This window comes from Halichoeres trimaculatus, unplaced genomic scaffold, assembly GCF_033239565.1.
Source record: "Halichoeres trimaculatus isolate MK-OKI-2021-1 unplaced genomic scaffold, fHalTri1.1 fHalTri1_scaffold_7, whole genome shotgun sequence".
In the NCBI taxonomy this organism is placed as follows: Eukaryota; Metazoa; Chordata; class Actinopteri; order Labriformes; family Labridae; genus Halichoeres; species Halichoeres trimaculatus.
Genome location: NW_027437185.1, coordinates 6,556,097 through 6,565,270, shown reverse-complemented (window position 1 = coordinate 6,565,270; position 9,174 = coordinate 6,556,097).

The window sequence follows — 9,174 nt, the reverse complement described above, 5'->3', positions numbered from 1 at the left end:
TTTTTTATTTTTATTTTTTTTATTTTGTTGTATTTCTTTGTTTTTGTTTCAGGACATTCATATTTTCAATAAGTTGAAATATAAAAAAACATCTCAATTGTTCGGGGGGGGGGGGGGGGGGGTGTTTTTGTTTTTGTTTTTTTTTGTTTTTATTTTATTTTATTTGAGTTATTTTTTTTTACTTTATTTTTTTTTAATAAAATAAATGACAAAATAAAATAAGTATTGTCTATTTCCTAAAAAATTACCAAAAAATTGAAAAAACTGATTCATAAAATGGGATACATAAGTTACATCATAAACAAATAATAAGACATCTTGTATTAGTTCATTAATTGGATTATTATTATTATTAATAATAATAATAATAATAATAATAATAATAATAATAATAATAATAATAATAATAATAATAATAACGGTAATAATATTTATTTATGTATGTATTTATCTATTTTGGTGGATTTTGAAGAAAGTTTAACTTACCATCTCAGTTCATAAAAATAAATTAATAAGTTTAATAATTAATCATATTTTTTCTGGCTATATAACATTTGAATGGATCAGGCTTTACAGGGTCAAATTAAAATGAGTCAAAATAAAGTAAAAGAAGATCTGTCTTTATTGCAGTCCAACAAATGCAGAAGATAAACCATGAGAAAATGACAGCAGCCAGTGAAAGCATAAAAAGTTGGGCATTGTCATCCTCTGTTATCTGTCCCATTTTGAGGTCCTCTCTATAAAGGATTTAATGTCACAAGATCGTCATGAGACTGCTTGGATATTCACCAGAGGCATCTCAGGTCCAGCTTCATACTGATGTTTGTTGACTTTTTTCTCTCTGATCTGTCAACTCACAACGGCTGTAAGATCAGACAGCTGGACTCACATGCTTTCATTGATAAGTCTCTCTTCATTCATGTTGGGCTGGAAAACCTCAAACCTGTTGACTCTTGGCCAGACTGCTCTAATTATGTCAGTTTTTGGCTGTAGTCTAAGCTAAGTACAATCTGGCTTTAACACGGTTTGTTTTTTTAGTTTGAAAGTCAGGCGATTTTAAGTGGGCCTCAAACATTGAGGCCTATAGCTCGGCCCCAACAGTCCCCCAGAGGGCTGGCCAATCAGGGGAAAGTGGGACAGCAGCTAAAAAAAAAAAGTCTTTTAGGCAGATGCTGAAATAATGGTTTCTGAAACACCAGAGTGAGGAGAATGGAGATTGTTTTTTATTAAGCTGTGAATCATGTAAAGCTACTGAAGGAGCACCATAGGGACAGAACACATATCTCAGGGATCCCAGGCCGACAAGGTTAAAGACACCTGCACTTCTGGAAGTGACAGCGAGCGCAGGTTAATAATACAGCAACACTCCTTCAGCTGCCTCTTTGTTAGAAACACAAGAAGAGCAGTGGAGCGTGTGCTTACAGTGCAGACAAACAAAGTCATGTTGTTTTAATGAAGAAGTCACTCAGAAATAATTGGGCAGCCACGCTCTGATTTCATGCTGAACACGGTACGAGTAGTTTTCCACCAAACAGCAGGACAGAATTACAGGAGCTGCTTACTTCGCTGATAAGTTGGAGATGAGCGGGTCATTTGCAGAACACTTACGTAAAACTAATCCTCTGTTTATGAGGAAGGAAAAACTCACTTTTCCCCTGTTTTGATCACAAATACTTGCCTGTGTTTCTTTTTATAAGAAGGTGTGCTCTCATTTAAGCCTTAAGGATGAAAACTTACACGCCGTTATCTTGTCACTTAATTGATCAGGAGACAGGATGCGTCACACCGTCTGATTTAGCTCAGTAAGGGATGATGCGCTATCAGTCTCATCATATGTTCATTTTGCAGTAATGATCCACAGCAGCTTGATGCAAAAAAAAAAAAAAAAAAACTGTGTGTGTGAGCTGTAAAAAGATGAGATAAAGAGCTTAGCTGATTGTGGGAAAATATGAGGAGGAAATTAATTCACAGGAAAGCAGCATCTCATGCAAAGCTGGAGTTAGAAACTGCCCTCCTGTTTTACTGAACAGAAGACAACATTATCTCCTCTCCTTTGTTTTTAATCCCTGTGATGTAAAGTTTATGTATTTGGGGAAACAAAACATCAAATCAGGCAAAGTTTAGACTCAATGTCAAACTTTTTCTGTTTCACACTTGGCAGATATGCTCGGGTGGATTATGATCCACATGGTGTTTCTAGGAGTTTTACGTCACACCAGTTTTTGTAGTTGTCCACAACCAATGAGCTCAGTCCAGACAGGTGCAACTCAGGCTGTGGATGATTTCATTACCTTGCCCATGAACTGAACTAGGTTCATTTCCTGTAGCTCTAACTCCTTGCCCAGTTTGTTGACCTATAAGCTAGGTCATCAAAGGTCTGACTATCTCCTGGATGTCCAATTTCAACCGAATATCATCCGTTTGTCTCAAGGAAGCAGGAGTTAAATGATGTCTGCTGAGCCCCACAGCAGCCACCAACTGATTTACTTCATGCTCACACTGTCATCGAACTTTAATAAATAATTTGAAATGATGCAAACAATATCATGATGCAACCTCTTAACTTTTTTTTTTTTTTGTGTCTGACAAAATGAGGAAAACTATGGAAACTAAGAGGAAGCTATTCAATCAAAAATAAATAATTAAACAAATGAATAAACACTTAAATATTGATTTTGCATTCACTTAAGTAGAACTTTATTAGTATGATTAGTATGTAGTATGAATTTGTTTTTTTTCTTGTTTATTTTTTATTTGTTTTAAGCAGATTATTTTTTCTGCCCCTCTGGTGCCTCTGTTGTGTTTTTACATGATTTACAGCCCCCAAAATATCTGCTCTCCTCACACTGGCATTTCAGAAAACTCTTAATTCAGCCTTTTTCTGGAATGCTTTATTGCTTTATTTTAACTGCTGTCTCTTTAAGGCTCCCCCCTCCACAGACCCCCTTCATTCTGATTGGCCAGGCTTCTGGAGGCCTGTAGGGGACAGAACATATAGTAGGACCTTTTTTAAAAAAGCTTTTGAGACCCTTAGCAGCAAAAAAAAAAAAAAAAAAAAAAAAAAAAAAAATCAGTGTGTTGCAGTTTCAACTTTTTTGTCATTCTGGAAAGAAAAAGAAAAAAATCAACTTTGAATACAAATGCACATCTAAAAACCTTTTTTTTCTGTTGCTAAAGATGGTGGCGGTCATTTTTGACACAATAGACAGCATCAAGACTGGTGGGGGGGTTGAGAAATTGAAGGAAAGGTGAAGAAACAAACATTCTTTTTACAGGAAAATATTTTTGTCAAGATTTTTTTTTTTTTTTCTCATAATAAAAGACCCAGCTAGCTTGGCTGACAGATGGTGATATGGTCTCTGGTCAACATGAGACCACAACAAAAGACGTAACACAAAAGTAATGAAAACCCAAGTTTTATCCAAAGTAAAAGCCCACCACGAATATTCAACAAACACTAAAAAAAAAAAAAAAAAAAAAATATCCAAAAAACTCAACCCAGAAGAAGAAAGAAGACTGTGCTGATGTTGAATAACTAATTTAAAAAGGTGCTGTGACTAATGGTCAGATTTAAAGAGCAATCTCACACATTATCTGTTCAGGTCCATTAGTAGATACTGTAAAACAATCACCAGCTCCATTTAAAATCCCCTCCTCCAACAGAAACAGTCCCTGTTTGTGTAAAGTGCTCGTTGTAGAGGCAGCTCAAGTAAATTGAAGAGACATTTCTGCATCCTGCTTCATTAATTAGTACACATTAGAGTCTTCAGTTAGGCAAACTGCAGGGGGGTTATGGTGAGTGCAGACGCACACTGAAAGAAATCATGCTTCAGTTTAGTGAAATCAACCATAAGAGCACACAGTAAATTAGTGTAAGTAATTCTGCTGCACATTTGGATATTTGTGATGTTTTTGCTTTATTAGTGGGTGTCTGGGTTAGAAAAGGACATGCATGTTTTATTAGCTCTCCTTAAAAGAAGACTTTGATTTGCATTGTGAGGATAGCAGTAGCTGCAGTTTCAATAAATTTACATCCCCACATTTGATTCAAATGTGGAAGTAAAACTGAAGAGTGTTTTACAGCACACCATAACCTGAGTTTACCTCCGTTTACCTGGACACCTCTGCTAACAAAGCATCAGCTCCTCAGCAAAGTGCAGCAGAGCAGGGTTTATTACTGCAGCACCACAGAGGAAAATAACAGAGCCCAAACAGATCTTAAAGGAGAGCACCAGCTACTAATTAAAAAGTCACATCCAAAGACTGACGAACTTCCTGTGTGACTGCAGGCTTTATCTCTGTAGCTCTATAAAATGACTCTGAGTTCTGGACTTATTTTCACAAGTGTATCATTGACTGTTTGTCAATTGAACAGCGTCACGTCCTCGTCTCTAAAGGCGTCAACATCTGAGCTGATGGAGCCAAGCTAGGGGCACAAGTGACCTGGCTAAGACTGTAACCAAAACCAGCAGAAAGACTGTCTATAACTCATCATAGATCCTTCAGATCAATAGAGTCCACAGCTGAACAGATTCTGAAGTTGATTTGAAGCAGACGTTTGAGAGTTTGGAAAATCCCATAAGTCTTGTGGTGGGGTAATGTTTCTCTCACTGGGCCTCATTCACCAACAGAATGCACAAAATAATTGATAAACAAATCTGTGATTTGTCAATATATATATATATATATATATATATATATATATATATATATATATATATATATATATATATATATATATATATATATATATATATATATATATATATATATATTAACTTGAGTTTACTCTTACTGCAAATAAAACTGTGGTGATTGCTACATGTTAATAATGATAATAATGGATTTTATTTATAACGCACTTAATATTTGTGGCCAAATCTCAAAGTGCACAGAAGGAAAAAAAAAAACAATAAAAACATTAATAAAGACAATAAAAACAGCAAAAACATTTAAAAAACAGTAAAATCAATCAGCAATAATTAAAACAACAAGATCAATCAGGAAAGGCGATGCGGAATAAAAAGGTTTTCAGTCCTTTTTAAAAGAGTCCACTGTCTGTGGAGCCCTGAGGTGCTCCGTCCACAGACGGGGGAGCAGTAGCCTCAAAGGCCCTGTCGCCCATGGTCCTGAGCCGAGTCCTGGGCGGACGCAGACGGTGCAGTTGGCCTGACCGGGTTCTGTCTGAAGTGTGTGGGTGGGGAAGTTCAGTGAGGTAGGTGGGGGCAGCACCGTGCAGACAGTGATGGGTGTGAAGGAGGATTTTGAATTCAATGCGGGGGTGAATGGGTAGCCAGTGCAATGCTAAGGATGGGGGTGATGTGGTCATGTTTACACACCCTCATCAGGACCCGGGCAGCGCTGTTCTGAACATACTGAAGCCTTTGGAGGCTCTTGCCCGGGATCCCGATGAGGAGTGTACTACAGTAGTCCAGCCTGGAGGTGACAAAGGCGTGGATGAGCCTCTCTGCAGCAGGACGGGAGAGAGATGATCAGAGTTTGGCAATATACTGCATGTTAGATCATTTTAGTGTGTGGAGTTTCCTTTTCTTTCCACAGAGGCTGGGCAGCTCACTGCTGCACTGGCTCCTCCTGCACCTGCTCACCTGTTCCCCACCAAGGAAATCACCACCTGCACTTAAGCTCTGCTCAGAGACTGTTCCAGTGCTGGAATATTCCAGCTTCTCAAGAGAGCCTCCTAACCCTCATTGTCTTCCTTTTCCCCACTGGATTGCACCCCTCAACCCTCCTTCCCCCCTTCTAATGAATTCTCTTTAACTGATCATCTCTCCTTGGAAACTGCTTTTGGGTCCTACTGAAACAGATGATTGCTAACCTTAACACAAAACAGGAACTTCCTCAGGTCGCGCATGCACACAGATGATGACAAAATGTAAACACATACACTTCTAACGCATGACATATTTAAACTACTTTCAAGGCCTCAATTTCTGTATAGAGGGAGTCTTCTTTAGCCCTCTGAAGAATATATATTTTTTTCACATTGGTGTTTTAGTGCGCACTGGTCATCCAAACCATGCTGTGCTTAAGCACGATTGCCCCCCCGCAGTGCTGTTCCCGAACTGGAGAGTACCACCAGCTGCCACACTACTACAATATAAACCAGACTTTAGCGGGTATCTCACATGTGCATGGCCTGCCTATGTCACAGTGAAGCGTCTGTTTACATGAAGCGTGATCTCATCAGAGTCAGCACAATGAGACACTGAGAGCACTGCTACAACTTTACGCCGAGCTCACATTGACTTCGTAACGGTTGCAGTCCAAATACAGTGCAGATTTTCCACAAGCTGCCACTCACATCAGCTCCAGATAGAGGCTGCGGCTGGCTCCGGTGCTGGGTGCGGAAAGGGCACTCGAGAGAGGAGGAGCTCACGTGGGTTCACGTTCTTGTCTAGACTTGCGCAAGAGCTTTATGATATCCTCTAATGTTTATTATTTTCAATAACGTTACTTTTTTCTTTTCTTGTATTATCCTTATAATAGTATGGGATGTGTCATATAAAATGGGATGACTTTCCACTTCAAGGATGAGTCTCTCGTCGTCGCTTGTTGTCAAAACGCGACCTCGTGTCACCAGGTGTGATGTAATGTTTACATTTACTACTAGCGCGACTGTGCTGTCAGAGAAGAGTCAAGTTACATTCGTTTGTTCACTGATTTCATTTTAAAAAACAACTGATCTTCATGCCACCCAGCAATTCATTTCCTGTATAGCTCGTCATATTTCATTCAGTTTGACGCAGACCCTCTCCGGTGTCCGGAAAAGATAGACTTCTTGCGAATCTTTCCGAAGTGCCGTACGGCTCCCGCAACCGGACTCACACAGCGCAAGGCTAATGTGAGCCTACAACAGTGATTTTAATGATACCGATTACATGCGGAAGCCGCACCGGACCCACACCCGATTCAGTGTGAGCCTGGGGTTATTGACGGATTTTCCCACTGCATGTAGAAGAAAGAATTTTTAAAAAAGAATGTCCGGGTGGGGTGAAAATACGTGTGGACATGGCCAGCCCTCTGGAGGCCTGTCTGGGGCACAGCTGTGGGTACATCTTGGTGTTTGGGGCCCACACCTCACATGTGTCATGAACCAGTCCTTGTGAAGGATTTTGTGCTATTTTCAGTACAGACAGTTTTGACCAGTTACAGATTCAGCAGTTTGATAAACTGCACACCTTTAGTATGAAAATTCAGCATTATTAGTTTATATCCATGTTTAGATAAAACTACATCATTTGTAATAAAAACTCGAATTAATGTAAGATTTGTTTCTGTTAACAAGACATGAGTAAACTGAGTTTCAGCCATGTTTTTCTCTTACTGTGAGTCAAACCCATCTGTTGAAACATAAGCCCTATAATCCTACAATAAGCTGAGAAAGTCAAGGGGTGCAGTGTTCTTTCTGATGCTTATCTGTAACAGGTGTGCTGAGGGTACAAATTACCTCAGTGTACCTGGTTTTTCACACAGTCCATGTCAGTAAAAAAACACATCACCTCAGGGTGAAGTGTCACTGCTGCCCTACAAGCTATCAAAAACCTGGCTCACAACTCAAAAGCTGGTCCCAGCATCCAGCTCTAATGATATTTTCCACCAGGGGACTGTCAGACTTTCAGATCAGTTCAGCAGATCATAGATTATAGATTACAGGGCTGGCTGCTTCAAAGGTTGGAATGGAAATCTTGTCTCATTCAGCAGTATTTTGGGTTTCAATTAATGTGCACTGTCACTGTGAAATCACACATTTTTTTTCATATTTCCGGTTCATATTCAGGGGAGAAAGCAGCAGGTCATCAAAGGTTCAAATTTTTCATTATTCAGTTACTCAGAGTTTTGGATTCAAACAAAACAAAACATGAAAAGTCTGAGGTAAGATTTCTTCTTTATACATTCCAGTGGAGAGCCCATTAAAATGCGAGAAAGCCTGCAGATCGTCTCAGCCTGATCTTCACTTTCCACAGTGCGGTAGCTACGCTTGAGCTCCATTTGCACTCAGAGGTAGAGGAAGGCGAAGTGGATGTGACAGATCATGGAGCAGGAAGTCAAACCGTGCTTTCCCATCTGGAACCTCAAATCCTTCATTCACCATTTAATACACGCTCATTAAGAAACACACACACACACACACACACATGCTGCACACACAAGCTCAGGAAACTAGGTTCAGGTGCCCGACAAGCAACATGAGAGAGCTGCGGCTGAGACACACACACACACACAGACACACACACGGTGACTCATTAATGCTAAAATATCCTCAGCACATTCTGCTGTAATGGAACAAGATGGAGAACTAACAGCGCTTCCTCTCCACTCACTGAATGATAAATGACAGGGTAAGCTGAACACTGTGGGATGATGAATGAGGGGAAATCACAGGTGAGGTTATATTACAGAAATAAAGCATGTGTAAGAGGCTGAAATAACAGCTGTACAACAGAGTTTTAACTTGATTGGTGTTCAAATGTCAACGCTCGTCAACTTTAATTACTCCACTGTGACAGACCAGTTCATTGCTCACGTTTTCAAACTTTAAATTTCCTTTTGTTTGGCTGTGGTGAGAAGAATTAACTGTGGGAGTGTTTCTAAATCTCACTTTAACAGACCTGTGGAGGCAATCTTTATTTTAGCTACCAAAAATATAATTTAGTTCATCTATTTATTCATGTTTTGATTACATTTTTATGTTAATTTGATTTTGTTGTCATGTCATCTCGACATAATAATTATACAGCAGGTAGGAAACAAGTATATGTGTGTTACAACTGATGTAATGTTTTGTCTTTTGTTACATGGTATAGTAATGTCTATATATATTTATGTTTATTTGGAAAATGTTTTTGTGCAGTGTGTGTTTATGCCATAAAAAGTGTTGACTTGATGTGCATGTGGTTTCAGGTGTTTGTTCAGGCACCCTCAGGTGGATGCTCAATGGCCTGCAGTTATTACCAATTTTGCTTCTTCATTTCTTTTAAAATCTTTATTTTTCTATCTATCTATCAATGTATCCATTAAAAAAAGAAAATAATAATTTTTGCTTTTCCACCCCCTCATAATTCCTTCACTAATTCATTTATTATTACTTTTATTTATTTATTTATTTATTTATTTATTTATTTATTTATTTATTTATTTATTTTTAGGCGCTTA